Below are 19,248 nucleotides of genomic sequence, written 5' to 3' on the forward strand. Positions count from 1 at the left end.
GGGTAGAGTAGCATGTTTTAGGACTGAAAAAAGCAAGCTATGCTCTTGTAAGTAATTACTGCTCTAATAAACAAACTCAGGAGAGTGAAATGCATAAACAGATCTGGTGGGATCAGAGTACAGAACATATTTTCATGTCCAAGGACTTCCTCTGTGTAATATCTACGAAATGCCACAAGTATATTGTTGCAAAAAGAATAACAGTGCTAAAAGCTTTATAGTGCAATATAATCTATTCGGCAACAAAGAGGCAAGTAAATTGTTTCAGTCTGAATTAATACAAAATCAGTACTTACAATATGACAATGGATTTCTAATATTTCCAGATAATATTATATTTGAATTTTGTGTCAAAATGAATCATATTTAGCCTCTATGCTGCTGACACACCTGTTATCTCAAATTATTTGTCTTCATTTCAGCAGTCACAAACTTTGCCATAAACCTTAAGGAGTTTCATGTACCACAATTCAGTTTATAGCATCTTCAGTTGCTGTAAGAAGTGTCCTTATAAAAATGACATCCAAATATACCTTACATATTTCTGCACAATAAATTCCATTTGAAATCCCCTCAGTTTTAAAGTCAATTCAAAATTCTTTGATCAAGATTGCAGATTCAGTCTGGTAGCTTCAAGTTAAACTATGTTATTTCTGTATTTTATATATCATCACTGACTATAAAAATTGTAGAATAAGAACTTAACTGGAAATTCTCCAGGGAAGTGTTTGAGACAGAATACAGTATGTTCACGTGTAGCTATATTGCCTCTACTCTGGTGACAGAAAGAAAAATATGTCTTTTTTTTTTCAGTAAACTGGATGCATATCTCTCAAAAGTCTCACAGGGAATGGCTATTTATTCCAAGCTGCCATTTTAAGATACATGTTTGTACTTTTTTTTTTTTTTTTTTTTTTTTTGAGTGCCATCAATAATAAGGATTCCAGGCAACAAATCAGAAATCAGATCCTGTAATGACTGTTTTACAGTTTCTGTTCTTGTTGATGTTTTATAAGATAATCTCAAACTTCTGTTGAGATGCTAAGGCTGAAATTTGGACCAGTTCTGGTCATTAAAACCCTGGTCCTAAACATACCAGGTCCATTGGTGAGCAAAACCCCTCATCTGTGGGCAGCTGTTAACCTGCTTACTTATTATTGTTCTTAAATCCCTACAGGGTGACAGAGAAATGAAAGATGTCACTGCTCTCCCCCCTTTTTTTATCTGTGATTTATATGACCTGTATCTCAGTCCTTGCAGTTATTATTTTACTGTGTACTAAGCACAGGTTAACAGCAGCCTACCTTGTATACTCCTACTCAAAATCAAAGCATCTTCTGTATATTGGGGATATTCTGCTATTAAACCCGAACATTATTAGTTTTTCTTTCATTTTCACATCAGAAATAGAAGCGTGCCAGTAAGAGAAACTCTCCAATTATTATTATTTTTTTTTTTTTTTTTTTTGAAGGGCAGATCTGAGCCTTCTGAATTTTGTTCTATTTTTAACAGTTTGCTACAGATAGGGAAAAAGCGGCTTGACTGCTTGCCAAACCCTCCAGATACATCCCTTCCCTCTCTCTGGCTTTGTTTAGAGTAGGATTTGTAGGGGGTTGTTTGCAAATGTTTTCTAACCCTTTCAAACCTGTGTGAAAAGTCATGCACTGTTAGGGCAGATTGCCTTTAACAAATACTTTTCTGACCTATCTAAAACTTCCTAAATGTTTGTTACCATGGTCAGCCATTGCCTGGCAGCTGCTTGTTCCTGTGCAGCTGAACACATCACGTCAGTGGATTTTTCTCCCTCGGAGTGCAGCGTCAGCTCAAGATACCCCTAAATGTTGTTCAATCTAAACCAATGAATATTGCACAGGGGCAGACAGGGAGCACACACATCCACTATATGACTCAGTCAGCTAAAATGACTGTGTGATGGCTGATTAATCTACCAGAATCCATAGGCCTCAGTGAGGGTTCTCTCTGAGACAGAACTGCAGGACTGCACCCAAACCAAATATCTGAGAAGGGAATGGCCTCAAAGAACATGCAGGAACACACATTCAGAAAAAGTGCACATGATGCCCTGTCTTGCAATGTGCATCATCTTCAGGGATTCATTTAGGCACTCTTCATACAGAGCCTGACTTTGGGTCTCCCAAAGGTCATACTCGGAGCCTGCAGGCACCCAGCTTGCAGAAACTGTAAATGTTGAGCTAAAGATCATTTTCCATGTTATACTGTTAGTTTCTGGTCTGTCTCTTGAAAACATCGCCTAGTTATTAAATTCTTATCACAGGTACTTGTTCCTAAACATTAGAGAATGTTTATATTCTCCATCCACTGCTGTTGCCCTTAGGATCCCAGTATATAGAAACAGGTTTTCTGAGCACCTTGTATAAGGTTTTTCTTTCTTATGAAGAATCTTAGTGTTGTGAGTGAGGAGATGTTTATCACTGCCACACAGAATGCCTCCTGCCAAAGAGCAAATTGCTTGCTGACTACCAAAGCCAGAGGAACAGAGAGAGATGAATCTATGGAGGAGCGAACAAAGGGAGTGGAAGACACTAGTCCTGAGATAGATGTAGTTCTTTGCTATTGTGAAAGCCATACTCATTGCTTTTGGAGTCTGAACAGTTATGTAGCAGGACATTCTCTTGACCAGCATTTACCTCATTTTTAAAATATAACTTTCATTATATGTTAGAGCTTATACAATATTCATAAACACAAGTGTCGGCATTGCTTCCCCTCCAACCTAGCCTTCAAGCTGCTGAAGTAGAAATTAGGTTTTGTTCTTGTTGCTGTTTTTAACTTGGCATAGTGTTTGCAAATGATATTTGCTAGATCTTCTGAGGTGCAGAAGAGTTGTTTTGCAGATTACACCTTCACTGCAGAATGGGCCAACCAAAAGGAAGGGGGGGGATATCTCTGTTTCTCCGTCAGGGATAATTGTCACTCCAACATGAAATTTTGGCTCATCTCCTGGTTTGAACAGGTGGACAGATTCTTTGAATCCCTGCTGAGAAAAAATTAAAAAAAAAAAAAAAATAAATAATCCTTATGTGATTCTGCCTTCTTACCTTGAATTAATTAAGAGTTTTTAAAAATGTTGGAACATAAGGCTTGAGTCACCAACTAAGGCACATGGTTAAGACTTTAAATATTACACTTTTCTGCTTTGCAAATATATCTGAAAGGTTAGCACCCAGTGAAACATGCAGACTCATGAAAACAAAATCTGAGGTGCATCCATACAGATTTTTGGCCAAATTAAAACCTGATGTTTGAGCAGGTGCAGCTTCCCCATTGTGTGGATGGAGTTTGCAGCCTAGAGTTATTGACATTAAAAAGCAGGTGGAATAAGTTTATCCTGTTTTAATTGGACTATAATATTCTCTCATTAGAAAACAAGGCAGCCACCTTGGCATCAAAGGCACAGAAATCATCATGACTTTCTGCTGCCCAGAAAGGCTAGAAAGCTGCCTCTTTTTTTCTTTTCTTGTCCTTTGATCAGGTATTTGGAACAAAAAGCTCACAATATGTTACTTTCTCTCCCAGACCTGGTGATTTTTAATACAGATTCTCCATAGTCTGTGAAGTCTTAGCTTTATTTCTGGAAGAAAAGAGTAGCCATTTACCCTTGCTGACTATTCAGGCACATCTGCAGCTTGTATTGCTAGACCCAAATTAGCTTGCCCTGAGATGCTGGGTAAATTCTTGAAATATACTCATTCTCTGAAATAAGAAATGACTTGTGAGATTTAATTTATGTGTGTTTTTTTGTTGTTGTTTTTTGTTTGTTTGTTTGTTTTCTTTACAGATATTTATACATTTTTATATTTTTATACTGATGATATCTGAAAGGTGAGAAATGGTTTCAGTGTGAAGAATGTAACTGAGACTCAGAAGATCTGTGTCCTCCTCCTCCCTTCCGCCACTCATTTCTCATCTGACTTTTGAGTGAGTCATTTACATATCTTTGCATCAGTTTCCCAATGCAATAAAGGAGATTTTACTGCTACTTCAGAATAATTCATTAATGCCACTATCATTATTTCCTATCTTCACCTCTATTGTTCCATTGGCAGGTAGACTGCCTCCACAGTAGCTGGCAGGAGAAACCCGGTTAAGATCTGGTCTCTTTAAGTGTTTGTAAGTATCCAATTAGTAAAATTTGTTTGCCTAAACTCTTCTGCCACACACGTGGATGTGGCACATATTCTGGCAGTGAGACTCCTCAGAAAAACAGTGATTCTCCAGCTGTCACTCATCATTTGTTTGATTCTGTTCGACTTTCAACCTTTCTTCCAGTGACAAGCAGGAAGACAAGCCCTCCTGTTTACAATGAATACAGTCTACAGACACAGACTGTGTATATTTATAGTTTCCATCCCACAACAACTGTAATGAACACCCATTTCTCCATACAGTCCTGACTTCCTACAGTGCTGTGTGCTTTCCGCTCCACACAAGGATGGAGAAAACTCAATGTTTCTTTGGAGTCCTTCAATACCTTTCAGGTTTCAGCCTCTTTGCAGTTAATGGATGGCTTGAAAGCTTGCTAGAAAATACGGTTCTTTAGCACTGCAGCAGTTCTTCATTTAGTACTTTGCAAGTGAGTTGTAACAGTTTGCCCTGGAGACAGGGAAATGCAAATATAAATTAGATGGAGCACTAATAACATAACATTATGGAACAATGCAAACCATTTTGGACACCCCACAGAGAAGAAATCCATGCATTCCTTTCTGAATCATCTTTATGGAAATTTCTGTAAACGTGCCATTATTAAAAGAGAGTAGCAATTATTTCCTTCTTTGGTTCATCAGTTGCAGGGAGGGGGAGAATCAACAAGGGAATTAATTTTGTTTTCTTTCCTCTTCTCTTTTCTTCCTTGTGCTTGTTGGAGGGCCATCACACAACAGGAACTGACAGCTCTGAAGCCTCTGCTGGTAGAACAGAGCAAAAAAGATGGGAGAAGTGGTCAACATTGTTACAGATGGGGCTCTGTAGGTGGAAGTAGTTAAGAGAGTAGCAGAAGCAGAAGAGGTTGCAGCTAACAAGGCTGCTCAGGAAGCCAAAGCTATTAAGATATGTTGACATAACATTTGCAAGCTTCACAGGGGCCATCATTATAAATTAGATTTAGTATTGATCAGACAGTTCAGCATTGGGGCTGGAGGAAAACTGGACACAGAGTTCTTTACAAAATTGGCACTTAAGATTCTGCCTTCTGATTAACCTACAAGAACAGAAAACCCTGGTCTCCCAACTGACCTCAAACAGTGTGACTGCTGTCCTCTTCCTGTGGGCACTTAGAAAGTTGCTGTTGTTTGAAGTTGGCATAATCTTTCAAAATTGCCATTGCAATCATAACAAGGATGTTAAAAACGTGCCTGTAAGATACAAGTTAAATCTAACGCATGGCTGCAAATGCTAGCAACTCCTTGCTAATGAGGCCTACTGGAGAATTTGCAAATGTATCATTCAGGATGAAAACCAGCTGGCAGGCTGGCAGTATATTACAAGGTGTACCGGGGAAGGGACCTGGTGATTTAACACACAGAGAGAAGCAACTTGTGAGACTCATTAGATCAATGGGGATTCCAGCCCTATACCTGAAATTATATGCCCAATCTTCTAGCATTCACCTTTTGCTTAGCAAAGCCCACGCCTTCATTATTTTTACTCTGTTCTCTCTCTCTCTCTTTTTTTTTTTTTTTGATTCTTTTGTTTCAGATATATTTTCATGTCTTTCCAATAAGCACCACCAGAGCAGAAAATACCTGAGGTTTATAAGGCAGCCACAGGTAATTCACTGCAGCTGAATGTTTCTTTGTCCAGAATGAAGGTTTTGCCATGCTCTCTATTGCTTGGCAGCATCTAAATCCCATGAGAAAATTGCTGCCGACAGGTTGACACACTGCCCTGCACCAGCCTGCCACCTGGGCACTGTACCATTCAGGGACCAGGTGTTCTCACCATGCCAAACCCCAACGGAAACACATCCAGCATGCGGAGATGATGGTGGTCCATCCCATCCTGCTACCTGCTCAGTGGCCAAATATCTATCCTGTGGTGCTAGAGAGTGGTTGAGACTTTTTTCTCTGCCTGCCTGACTTGAGTTCAAGGCTCAAACCAAGGTGTGATGGTACTCACTTGGCCTGCTCCTTTTCTGTGCAAGAACTTAGCACTGTTGGGCTCCAAAACAAAACCAAAATCCAACCTTGTTCTAGCCTTGAGGGTCACCACCTGCACCTCTGCTGGGACTTCCTACGGCACAGCAGGGAAAGCTGGACTGCTGTGCAGAAAACAGACCCTGACTTCTGTGGCCACCGAGGCAGGGCAGGCCCAGGCCTTTCCTTACACCTTTCCTCATGTCCTTATGCACAGCTGCTTCCACACAAATATCTTGCATCTTAACATCTTAACATCTTGCATCTTAACATGCATCGTCTCCACTGGCAGCCAAGAGTCAAGTTTGCTCTTAGCCAAGAGTCAAGTTTGCTCTGAACTGATACCAGGTCCTTGGAAAGTAGTTGCTGATGAAATGGAGAAACCTTGACACCATGTCAGCATTTAGCAATCAACAGTTAATGAAGCACAACCTCCTCTTTCCTCCCTGGTGAGGCAATGAAGCTCCAAGGATGGTGATACCCCACTGGGCTGAGCCCAGAGAGCTTGGCCCCACTGGGCCACTGCTGCCCTTCATCTGCTCCTCCAAATTCTGCCTGCAGCAGAAAGTGTCCTCACAGAGCTACCTCCACCCTTCAGCTCTCTGACAGGACAGAGAAGTAGGGAATGCCCTTCAGAAGATGAGATGAGGAAACCAGGGCTGCTCAAATGCCTGACTTCAGAGAGGGCTGGTAAGAACCAGCTCCCCAACTGAGATTGTTCAAGACTTTCTGTCTCATCTCTTCACCTGCATTGCCCCAGGAAGGAACAGAGGCTGTCCATAAATTGCGGTTTAAATCCATAACACCCCTACACTGAACTGTCATCAAATGGTTGCAGGTAAAATAACGAGACAGAAATGAAGGCTGGGGAAGGATTTTTATTGCTTTTAAAAGGTCTCTCTTGCAAGATGCTTGCCTTTTATTTCAAAGACAGTGTCAGAGCGTATTAAGAAGGTGGGGGGAAATACAGCCCCTGCATTTGAAGTGGAAAAAAACAATACTTTAATCACCACTCTTATTTATAAAGTAATGTTTCTTACATTTTATTTCAGGGCATTTTATTCAGTACATCTTTTGGAACCATTTCACTTTTGGCTTTCTGGGAGATTATGGTAAATGTCAAAATGTCTCTTTGGGCTCATAAAATGATGCCATAATAAAGCATCATTTTAACTCAGAATGGGTAAAACAACCTATAAAATAAAATGGGAGATTTTGACATTAATTGAAAAAGTTACCTGCTTTTCTAGTTTCAGCAGATTCATGTCAGCATTAAAAAAATAAATTAGGTTACCGTTTATTACAACATGTGATGACCTTTAAGTAATTTTATAGCCCATTCTGTTCTGTTGCAGTCTTCTAATCAGCATTGTGTCTGAAGGAAATGAGAAGCCGAATTTCTCCTTCCTCTAAAGTCCTGTTAATTTTAATCCTTTTTCATGGAGCTGGATTCATTCCACAGCCAGGTGAGTCCGTTTATTTTACAGTATCTGAATCGTGTAATATCCTACTGTTTATTTATTTATTTACATATATTAACTTTTGAGAGTTTTAGAGCTATTGCCAACTAAATGTGAATAAAAACTAAATGTAGCCACTACAGCATTCACACCTGTTCCTCTAACTTTGAATACCAGTAAACAGTTCTGCTAGAAACTGTGCATAATTTTCCATTGGAGGACTTTCTTGTACTAGCTGCCATTTATAGAATGAATGTACCCTCCAGGTAAATTTATACTGGCAGTCTTGACGCATGTTTACAAAAAGCTCAACCCTGCACAAACACATACACAGAAACACACACTAGGAGGGTGTTTTAATAAGGCTACAAATTTGTTTTAGAAAGTCTGAGAAGAATGATACCCTGCAAGTTTTCCTAAGTGGATTTTGCAAATTAAAAAAAAGGAGAGAAAAATAGATTAACCAAACACTTCTAGCTGAAATTAAAATGTCCATGATACATTACTTGATGATAATAAATGTATCCCTTCTGTTTTTTTCTGATACAGTTATAACTGTCTTAGAGTATAAAGGAAAATACATTATTCAAATTAAAGAGGTCAGAATTGAACATTTCAGATAGTCCAATAAAAAGGAAAAGAGAAGAACAGCGATGAAGAACAGCAAAACAGAGAAGCCAGCAAGGGACTGGTGCTGTTGTCTTCTCAGTACGGGCTGATAACAGTTCCTAAACCAGGAAGAACCTCAGCTGACTGCTTAGATCAGTTTTCTTCTCAGCATATATCTCATCATTTCCCTTCATGTGTTAGGTCTATTATTACAAAGCATAATAATTTCCACTCTCATATGACTAGGAGAAAATATTTCTAAAGCTTAGCAGTAAGAACAGGTAATAGTTTAGTTTCCTTTGTCATCTGTAATCTGCTGAAGCATTTAATTCTTCTATTACAATGAAAATACTATATTTCTGTTATCGCGTCCAGAGAATTCTGGTGGAAATTATAAGTTTTCTCAGACAAAGTTGTGTTTGACTATTTCTCTGATGAGGTTAAAGGTCAATTTGCTTATAGTTTCCATGCTTCATTAAAATTCAGCTTCTGTGCTGTGTAATGTGGGTAATATTAATTTTCTAAACATTGATGTACAGCAGCTGCTAACTAATTTCCATAATGGTTGTTCTATTCTAAGGGCATTAAACCTGAAACAAGGTGGATCCAAACGGAAAAAAATGTAGATGATTACTGGCCATCTGCCAAAAAAGACGCTTGGGGATGTGAAATTTCTGGAATCACTGAAGGTTCATTTTGATCAAATATTCATATTCTGAGCCATGTGTCAACAATTTTATTGTTTAAAGATAAGGAGGTTGTGGAGGGGAATATTGACACCAACCTTCATGTGGGAGTTTGCTTTCAGACTTATACAAAGTAGAATACGTTGTTAAAGAATGGAGTTAACATTAAGATGTGTTCAAAGGAAGGTGCAAAAGAACTGGAGACATGAGTTGCTTCCCTTGGGAAAAGGGAGTGAGTGGGGGAAAGACAGGTCATAGTAATGCACTCGGCTTTGAAGTCAAGAAGAGCCATATGCATGACCATTTGGGAAATGCTTCTTTTATTTTAATTTCCACAGATTCATTGTACTAATACCATTAGACAGGACTGTCTTTTAACTGAGGGAGCCACAGTCCTGCATTAATAAGTTCACATGCACAGGTCTAGTCCCTGGCTTGTGGGTCTAAACTGGTAGACCAGCCTACATCTTCTCATTGCATCCATTCTGTAATATTTTATTGCTCTGCTCCTAAAAGGCGTCTGCTTCTCAGAGAAATTGTCTGCTCCATCCCATTTGGTCCACTTACTGCAGAATAGTTTACCAAGATCTTTCTGTGATCAGCAATGAGTTCTTCCAGCAGACTATTTTTCTATTCCTGGGAATTTCACAAACCACCCTTGATTTTCTCAAGTGGATTTGATAAGCAATGTTATTCAAATATACCTCAGTTCATGGGCTACGCAAAATGTGGTTGTGTGATTTGTCTTCATTACTGTTCCAGATTGACAGTGCATCTTGGTCACGTGGCACCACACACGACAGACTGCTTTCTTGCTGGTAAGCTGAGCCTAAATATGATAAACCAAGGAAGATCTGTAAACAAATGAAATTGTTATGAGAGCTGTTCTGCCAGTGGAAGATTGATTAGTACTCCACCTATTCTAGCCTCGCTTCCTTATCACTTGCATTTCCTCTACATACATGGTATGAATATAAAATCGTGAAAAAATAAAAAATAAAAAACATCTACAGATGAAGGAATTCCTACAATGGGAGATCCTTCTGGACTGAATGCTGGTACAAGTATGGTTTTCTTCATTAGGAGCAATGAGAAGGGCCAAGGCAGGGTCAAACATTTGGGGCCATCTCTAGAGGAGAGCAATGGCATTCTCAGGGCTTACTAGCTCTGAGCTATGGCACAGAGACAACGCACCTTCTGCATCAGACTATGGGCAGAAATGAAGTTTTGAACCTACTCCTGGCTGTGCAGACAGGTGCTGAACTGTCAGGGGTTTGCATGTCAGAAATGTCAAATACATCTTGGCAGTGGTCTATTTTTTACCTTTAATTTTCCTGCTGTCCAGGCTCCTCTGATTTTAACCTTGCTTCCCCTCCTTTATCCCCATCCCTGCAATGATTAGGTCAGCTATTGAAAGGTGATGTGTGACCCATAATGAGAAAGTTGCCATGAACATCACAAACCACTCACCCCATGTAGGAACTGCACTCACCACTTCTGAATATTTATGCAGTCTTCTAACTCACTTGGCAAGGCTTTTCCCTGCATGTGTGAAAACCTAAAAAGGTGTATATCCATGTCTCCATTGCCCAATTTTCTCCAACCTAGACAATACTATGTGTTGCTGAGTATCATGAACTCCATAGGCACTCCCCTTACAGTGTATGTAGTGGTAAGAATCTGGCTCCTGGTTTCTGTTGCACTCCATGCCAAAGAAATCCACATGAAAAATACATTAAAAAGGTATTTTTGGTTCTTTGAGCTCTGTTTTTATAACATAAAAATATGTTATAAGCCACCTCCAGTAGTATATCTAGACCAGCTCCATCTGGTCAAACACAAGAATAAAAGCAAGGTAAGAACTAAGAGTTATTTCAGTTTACAGTAGTCCCAGAGACTTAGCTTAGTAGCTTTGTAAGACAAAGACCGAATTTGCACCTTTGTATTTAATAGTCCTTGATGGATGTTTCTTTTGTTTATCTAACCACTTTTTCAACTGAGATATACCTTGGCACCACTGAAATTAAATGGGAAATTAAGACTGTCACTTAGCCTTCTGGAGTTCAATAAGCATTTGGACAATACTCCCAGACACATGATCTGATTTTGTTGTTTTGTTTTGGGGGTCAGTCTTTTGGGGACCCAGGAGTTGGACTCAATGGTCCTTGTGGGTCCCTTCCAATTCAGATATTCTATGATTCTATGAGATGTTTACTAATGAGAATCCCCACTCTTATCTTTTTATACTGATACCATTTAAACACAAGTTTAACACTTTTTTTTTTTTTTTTAGATCTTTCAAAACAGGTTATTTCTGCAATGAGGAGAAACGTAATAACTTCCAGTCAAAATGTGATATTTTGGGAAAGGTAGATGTGTTGCTGTAAATAAGAACTTGGAATGAGGAAAAAAAAAAAAAAAGAGAGAGAGAAAAAAAAAAGAGAGAGAGAGAGAGAGACTTCTTTGCTCTAAATATAGCACTATAATGAGAGATTATGTAGAAAATTAATGACTGCATTTTAGCAGGCTGAACTGACTCTCCCTTCCTGCCCTCAGAGTGGCCATTCAATTTTAACCCTGCTTAAGAGCACCACGTAAATAATTAAAGCTGCCAGGTGGGATGAGTGGAAGGGGCAGTGGGCGGGCAGGGCTGGGGACCCTGCTCCCACCCTGAAGGGCTGCATCCCTATCTCTCTCCCCATGTGCAAAGGACTTAGTGACTGCTTCCCACCAGCCTCAAGCCTGTCTGCCCGGCACTGAAATATCTTCACCCTTTCACCCACTGAGGTACCAGCAGGCATGGCAATGGGGGTTCCCTCTTGCTAAGAGGTCCCACCCTTTGCTGTTTCTCACCTGCCTTCCAGAGCTGCCTGTGTGGTTCATTTTGGCCAAAATTGCCAAGTTTGGAGTCTTTGGGTTCCCCAATGGGTCTTGCTGGTCCTTAACAGTTTCCTGTTCCATGATGGCAGGTCCCAAAATAATATGACCACATATGACCAAGTGTGAAATCCCAAGTTTTCGGTGTTTATCATAGGAAAATAAAGACAAACCATGCAGGCATTATTTCCCCAGAGAATTAACAGGCTAGGAATGCCAGCATCTGGTATGAAAGTTGTGCTCATGATCTATTCAAAATAAAGGCATTATGAAAGGAGAGGGAGAACGTGGTTTTGTGTTTGCCATTAGAAGTGTTGTTGTGGTGCTCTGTGTTCTGTTACACATTTTATTAGGATAATAATTTCAGTAAACTACATCTGGCTTTCCTGAAGGCTGTCCCCTCAGGTTAAGCAGGCTGTCTAAAAATATCTCTGTTTTTTCTTAAATGTTCCTCTTTTTTATCTTCCTTTTGGTAGCTTTTCATTTGAATTATTTCTCTCTCTCTCTTTTTTTTTTTTTTTTTTTTAAGATTACATTAGCACTTTTTTTCCTGTAATTCTATAATCTTTTCAACTCTAGGCTCCTTTGTACTTCGTGCTTTTGTACTCTTTTCTTCTCAAGTCCTTTTCATGTTTCCTCTCTTTTGTTTTTCCCTGGGAGCCTTTATTGTCATTTTATCCTTTATTTTTAGTCTTGAGCTGTACAGTAGGAACTAATACTAAGAAAATTGAAAAGGAAAAAGCTGCATAAGCCAATGTAGTAAAGAACAGTCATATACTGAGCCATAGGAGAACTTACAAATGAAGGCACGGTGGTGAAGCCCATATACTTTTGGTCTCTGTGGTGCCATACCCATGAAAAATAAAACAGTGTCATTTCCTTTAAAAACAAAAAAGGCAAGCCAATAAACAAATAAAAAAGCCCCACACCTGTGTGCATCTATGACTTTGCTATAAAAATGGCCTGGAAATGGACCTCTTTGCAATTGGAATCTGAGCTAAATCCCCCACGCATTAAGATAAATCTATTTTTAAGGCACAGATGTGAGAGAATTTGCCTGGAGACTCCTACCAAGTGAGCAGAACCTGACAGTGACAGATTTTGGCTTGTGTTGGAAGCTGACTTATTGTTTTATGAGTTAACAACTTATTGTTTAAATGCCTTAATGCTGATTTATGCCAAGATTGCTTGTTTTGTATAAAGAGGTATAAAACCAGCTATCTTTTATATAAATCACATTCCTGATAAAGTCTCTTTTCAACTGAGGAGACAAACATGGCCAATTAATATTGGGAATGTGACAGATTGTTGCTACCGTTAAGCTGAACTGTCTTTGAGAGTATCAAATTTATTCCTCGTATTTTATTTTACCATGCTGCAACTACAATTGAATAAAAATAAAAGTTTAAAAAATAGGAGGCTCCAAACAGCAGCAGACCCCTTTTTTCTCCCTTGTTCATTGTTAATTTCTTTCATGCCCTTTCTTATGAGTTGTTCTGCTGATGCTGTTGGTTCCCACCAAACCTAGAGCCATGGGCAGATCCAGTCTTGGTCCCCCTGGCAGAGAGGAGCACAAGGTGTGCTGCATCCCACGGGTCCCCTGGGCCACCATAAGTGTGGGCTTCCCAGGGGATGAAAATGACCAGGGAGGGAAGCAGGATGGCAGCTTTTCTGATGCTACCAGTCTCCTGAGGGAACCATTCCAACAGTTCATAATTACCAGAGCACAAAAAGGGATCTCACCCCTCGTCTCTTTCCTCAAGTGCTGTATTCATGTATTCTCTATTTTTAAGTTGATTGCTCCAGCTGTTTTAGACTTTGATGACTGTCTTAAAATTTTCTTTACCTCTGTTTAGCATACATTATCATTTGATTCATCTAAGAAGCTACCTCTGAGTTCCCTGTTTCTGTAGCTGCTTCTCTATCCCAGCTGTTCTGCTCCCTTATCCCTGGAGTCTATCTCTGCTGAACGTCTTTGTACTAGAGCTTATTTTAATAGTTTGATAGCATTATGTATTGTTACAATATGTAAGCAAATAATCTCACTGTTTCAATATGAATTCAATATGCAAAACTACTAGCTGAAACTATGAACTAGAAAGAAAGAACAGAATTGGTTTTGTGGGGTGATGTCAATTCAAGCATTTTCTCATCAGTGTTTTAACCATAAAGATCAGGCAGGTAAGAGATACATTTAAAGCAATAGTCAGGCAACTTGGACTGGAATTCACCTTCCAGGGACTAGAAAGAGTCACTCACCAGCCCCAGTATAAACAGTTGGACCCAGCAGGACAATGTCAAGTTAGAGCGAATGGATTGAGCTGGAGCCCAGGCTCAGGTTTGTAACTGCTTCACTTCTCATCCCTTTCCTCACTAGGCCACTGTGGGGGTCAGGAGATGCAAAATGCCTCAACAAATGTCTGAATGTCTGCTGCTATGGGTCTGTGCAGCTGATGTGATTAGCCAGCTGCATGGCAATTGTTTCACAAATGTGTTCCTCACACTCAAAAATCATAAATAACCTTTTAAGTTAAATTCTTCAGTCAGGAGCCTTGGCAGAATGATGTGGCAATAAATTTTATGGAGATATAACCAGGGATGAGGAGTTCTTGGGTTATGATGTTTATTAAAGTGTTTATTGGAACCTTGTGGTACAGTAACAAATGATATCATAAAACACATTGGGTTATTTCTAATCAACAAAACAACACAAAACTAGCATATTTGAGACAAACGCATTTCTTCTTTTCCTTGATTTACCATTCCATGAAAAAAATCAGATATAATTCTGAAATCTTTTCAATCACACCTAATTTAGAGTACTGTGCTAGCAAGAATGTCCTTTCTCTTATCCTACATATTTCACCATGGATTCTGTAAGTATTTTGGTCTACTTCAGAGGTGATGTCCCTGGAGTAAACACTTCCCTCGTTGTTTCAAAAGTTTGAAACTTTTTAGTCATGGCTTTTAAACTTAGGGCACCACCATGGATATCTAATAGGTTTTGATGTTTTTTCATGTAACATCGTAAATTATTTTTCTTTTGAGCTAGGTTTTAGAGGGTTAAATGCAGCCTTTTCAAGGATCTCATAGTTGATCATAAAATATTGATACCCCTGCTTCCTGTGAGTGATGGTCCCCTAGCCATACCCTGTTCTTTTTGAGATGCAGGTACGCATTAGCACATCTAGCTCTGAAGACATTACCGACATCCTGTGTTGGGCTGTCATATTTCTTCTCTCTGCTTTACTGTTTCCCTTATCACAAGCCTGTGCTCATCCTGTCTACCGAGACTGTAAATTTTTCATCGCAGTGACTTTCATGGCCAGAGCTTTTGTCAGCTTTTCACAACTGGCATACCAATGCTGAAGGGCTCGTCCATAGCCAACAGCACCAGTTTGCTCCTCATGGCCTCGCGGCAAGAGCATGGACTGGCCAAAGCTATGCCAGTGCATGGGCAAAGCTAACACATTGGCACAGTTCTGCTCCTAGAGCCAAGGAAGTTGGTATGATTTGTGGAGGATGGAAGTACACAAGTGGGATGCAAAAAAAAGGAGCACTTTGCTCTGAGATCAGGAAAGCTTATGTCAAATATAGAGGTAGGAGCGATCAAACCCTGAGTGAAAAGAAGCAACACAGGTGCAGCATAGGGATTGTGGGGAAAGGCGTGTGCCAACTGGGAAGTCATGTATCATAGGAATGACATGCCTGGAGAGAAAGGAGAGAAGGAAGAGGGCTGAGTGTTGCAGAGGGATGGAAATTTCAGTGGCTTGGGGAGTTTTGGGGAGACTAAGGAAGATTTATGGTATTGCTGGGTGATGACACAGGTCTCCTCCCTGCACATCCATCTGTGCAGGTAGCAAGAAATATCCTCTCTGCAGATACCTCAGCAGCTCAGGCAGCCAGTCCCCAACCCTTCTAGCCAAAAAAAAAAAAAAAAAAAAAAAAAAGAAGATAGGCCAAAGCAGGCAAAGAAGCCAAATCTGCAGCAGCCAGAGCTGACCATAATTTTGCAGCCACCAGCAGTTAGCCATCCAAGGCAGCTACCTGCTCTGACCGTGCCTAAACTTTGTCCGAGCTGATCTCAAGGTGGAAGGATGATTGAAAAGGATAAACTGTATATATGTGTCTATTCATAACAAGGGATATTTTTTAGCTTTGGAGACTGGTGAGTAATCTGATGAAAATCGCTTTAAATAACATGAGGCATGAAAGCATAGTTTATTTATCTATCAGCATTTAATCTAAACCTACTTATTTCTATTCTTGAATGTCTACAGATGCAGAATTGAGGCCTGCAATAAGTGGTGGTTTAAATTGAGTGTATTTGTCCTAAAACACCTCATCTTCACAATAAAGCCCTTCAAAATGTAAATCTGTGGAAAGAAGGTTCATTCTCACCCCAGCATGACAGACCACTGAGGCTGCTGTCACACGCACTGTCACATCCCTGGCCACAGCCTTGCATGGCTACACAGTACTCATTTTTCAGCCACAACTCGTGCAATTTCTTACTTGGCACAAGCTGTGAAAGGGAATATCTCCTTATTTACATGCAGATTTTCTGTTTACATGAGCAACTTTTATCTCGGAAACCAAGGGGTCCATCCCCATCAGAACTTTATTAATCTTGTTATAGTTCTGTCTTAATACTAATATGAGTAATGTAAATGAAGTGACTACAAGCTTCAGTCAAACCTGTTGCAACATGCAACAGTTTACCCCATGTAGTAACTATTATATAACACTTTGTGCTTGTGTGTGTTTTTGTCTGTTTGTTTTTCTAAGGTGGGAAGGCATTACTGAGTTCTCACGTATTTATACACTGGCACAGCTGTCCCTATTGGGGATCTCACTGCTTCATTCTAGCTTGCAGAGATGTGCACCAGAGGTGGTGACAGAGGTTCAGCATGAAAAGGTGCACACCAGAGAGAACTAAGATGCTAATGGCCACTTTTTGGTTTTCTGACATATAACAACTTACTGTTTTCATCTTATTGGTATTATCTTGATGATGAATAACCTACAGAGAAAACATTTTCTTGCATTCTGTGGCAGAGCTCTCTTGAACCTCCTTTATCTTCAATACACAAGCACACAAACACATTAAAAGTTTTCTGTTGCAATCCCTGCTGGCTAAACATTGTCTTTGTCTAGGAGCCTGCTCTAGTGTGAAGTGGAGGAGATTAAAAAAACTCAGAAGGCTGGAAGGCAGCACCTCATCACCAAGCAGAGAGGCCAACAACTGCAAACCCTCTGTGGAGAGAGATACTTTATTTTTGCTAATTTGGACAGCACAGTTGTCAGAGGAGGCTCAGGTCTGGCCCAGAGATACCATGTGGACATGTCATTAAAAAACAGATTTTTGATAGTACTTAGTTTTAGCACTGTGGGTAGAAAGACCTGAAAAATCATTGCAACATTTGTCCAGGCCATAATGTTATTCTCTAAATATTTCCACACTGTTCCTATACTGTCATATCCATAATTCACTGCTCTCTCCAACAAAAGACAAAACTGATTTTTTTTGTTTGGTTGGTTTTTTTTGTTTTTGTTTTTGTTTTTTTCACAAAGTGGAGGCCAGGGTTGGAAAGCAGGGATGCAACTGACAGAAATAGCGAGAGGACAGAGCTGTACGCCAGCTCCAAGACATGAGGCCAGAGCCTGTGCAGGCAGTGGGAGAGCAGAGGAAGGTGGCAAGGACCTGTAGAGGCCGGATGGGCAGAGGCCTGACATGGTGAGCCAGGCAGGCCTCAACAGCTGGAGAGTCGATGGGCTGGAGGGGAGGGAGTGTAATCAGTGTTAATTAATTATGCCATGTTTATTTTTACTCTGTTATTCAGTGCCCCAGGTGCTTTACTGCTGGAGAGGGAGGGCACACTAATAAATTGGTATCGCTGCTTATTATTATGTACTAATTTGTAGCAGCCGCTTTGTAGGCTTTTTTTTTTTTTTTTTTTTAAAGCAAGTCAATAAAGATAATATTCCTCTAAGGTGATTTCAAAATAAGAACGCAATTTACCAGTGCACCCAAATTTCAGCCAGCTGTCATTAAATGTCTCCGCGGCTGGCGGAAGGCTTTGTAGCTGGGTCAGGGCTGCAGGAGCCGGCTGCAGGGTTGCTAAGGGAACCGCTGTGTCCTGAGATCCTTCTTATGCATCAAACTTTCATCTCACAAAATTTCTGTAGGCAAATCACTGTGAGATGAATGCTAATGTGCTGCACGACTGGGACAAGTGGGCTGAGGTAGCTAGGAGGACTGAGTCACATTTGTTTGATTTCATTTTTGTATTATGTGTGTGCACAGATGCATATCTAATAGGATGTAAATATATGGTATTACACATGCATTTGTGCTTCTGATATACTAAACCACAGGGATTGTCAGTAATAGTATTTGGGTTTGGAGGAGTGGGTGTTAGGTTTTTTTGGAAGGTGCTGCACAAGAAAAAAAAAAAAAAAAAAAAAAAAACCACGTAAAGGTTACTAGAAGGACCTTCATTTTGACAGGCTTTGGATCAGGCTGAAGTGCCAGCAGTCTCGCTGGAGCATTTCTGTCTCTAAAACAGGAGGCAAGGGTCAATCAAACAAGTGATACAGATTAAACTGCCCAACTCATTGAGCTGAAAAAATTTGGCCAAGAATTTTAAACAAACTTTCACTTAAGAAAAAGGCAATAAGCTCTTTAATCTATACAGAGAATAGATCACATGTCTCTTTTTCAGGTGTCACCTTATCAGAGGTCCATAGATAGTCTAGCACACTGCACGCCATTTATCTACCTCAAAAAGTGGAAGGGTTGAGTCAACCCTGCTGGGATTTAAACCTTTGTTTCCAGGGTGTCTGGATATTTCAAAGCTGATACTTAAACTACTAAGCCAACCCCTCTGGCTTAGTTCATTATACAGTGGAGCAGCTTATAGCGAACCCTGACCTATAGTGAAACTGTTTATACCAAAGGAAAGTGAAAATCCTGAATAGCTTCAGTGATGGTGCTGGCTTCTAGCAAGAGTATAATTGGTATATGCACATCAATAAAAGTTATAGAAGTTAGTGTACTTTAACTATCGATTGCTGCAATCCTTCTTTGAGGCAATATTTGAATTTTACACAAGTCTTCACTTTAAATTAGTCTTACGATGAAATGCCGTGACTGTGGCATGGTATATGATCCATCAAGAGAGGACTGTAATACTTTTTTTTTTGTTTCAGAATTTCCCTTGTATTTTCAGAAACTAGCCAATGGTTTGATTTTAGATCAGTAAAAAAATAAAAATAAAATAAAATGTTTGGAAAAAAAAAAACAACTTCTTAACCAAGTTCTCTAGCCCTAAACAGTACAGGCTTGACAGACCATCTGACTATTATAAATTGCTCAGCTCTGCAATTTCCAGGAGCACAGAAGTCTGCTACAACATCGTCTTGTGTTTGTACTGACGA

The 19,248-nt window shown here is 39.8% G+C and overlaps 1 long non-coding RNA gene across 1 annotated transcript; it reads left to right on the forward strand.

Moving 5' to 3' along the window:
* The first annotated feature begins 6,632 nt into the window (after nt 1-6,632).
* LOC311430399 lies at nt 6,633-11,352 on the forward strand. The gene is made up of 5 exons (XR_014688765.1): nt 6,633-7,014; nt 7,532-7,642; nt 8,826-8,934; nt 9,694-9,749; nt 11,225-11,352. It is a non-coding gene; the product is annotated as an uncharacterized lncRNA (long non-coding RNA).
* Nucleotides 11,353-19,248: the final 7,896 nt, after the last annotated feature.

Source organism: Aythya ferina (assembly GCF_964211825.1).
Source record: "Aythya ferina genome assembly, chromosome: 1".
Classification (NCBI taxonomy): domain Eukaryota; kingdom Metazoa; phylum Chordata; class Aves; order Anseriformes; family Anatidae; genus Aythya; species Aythya ferina.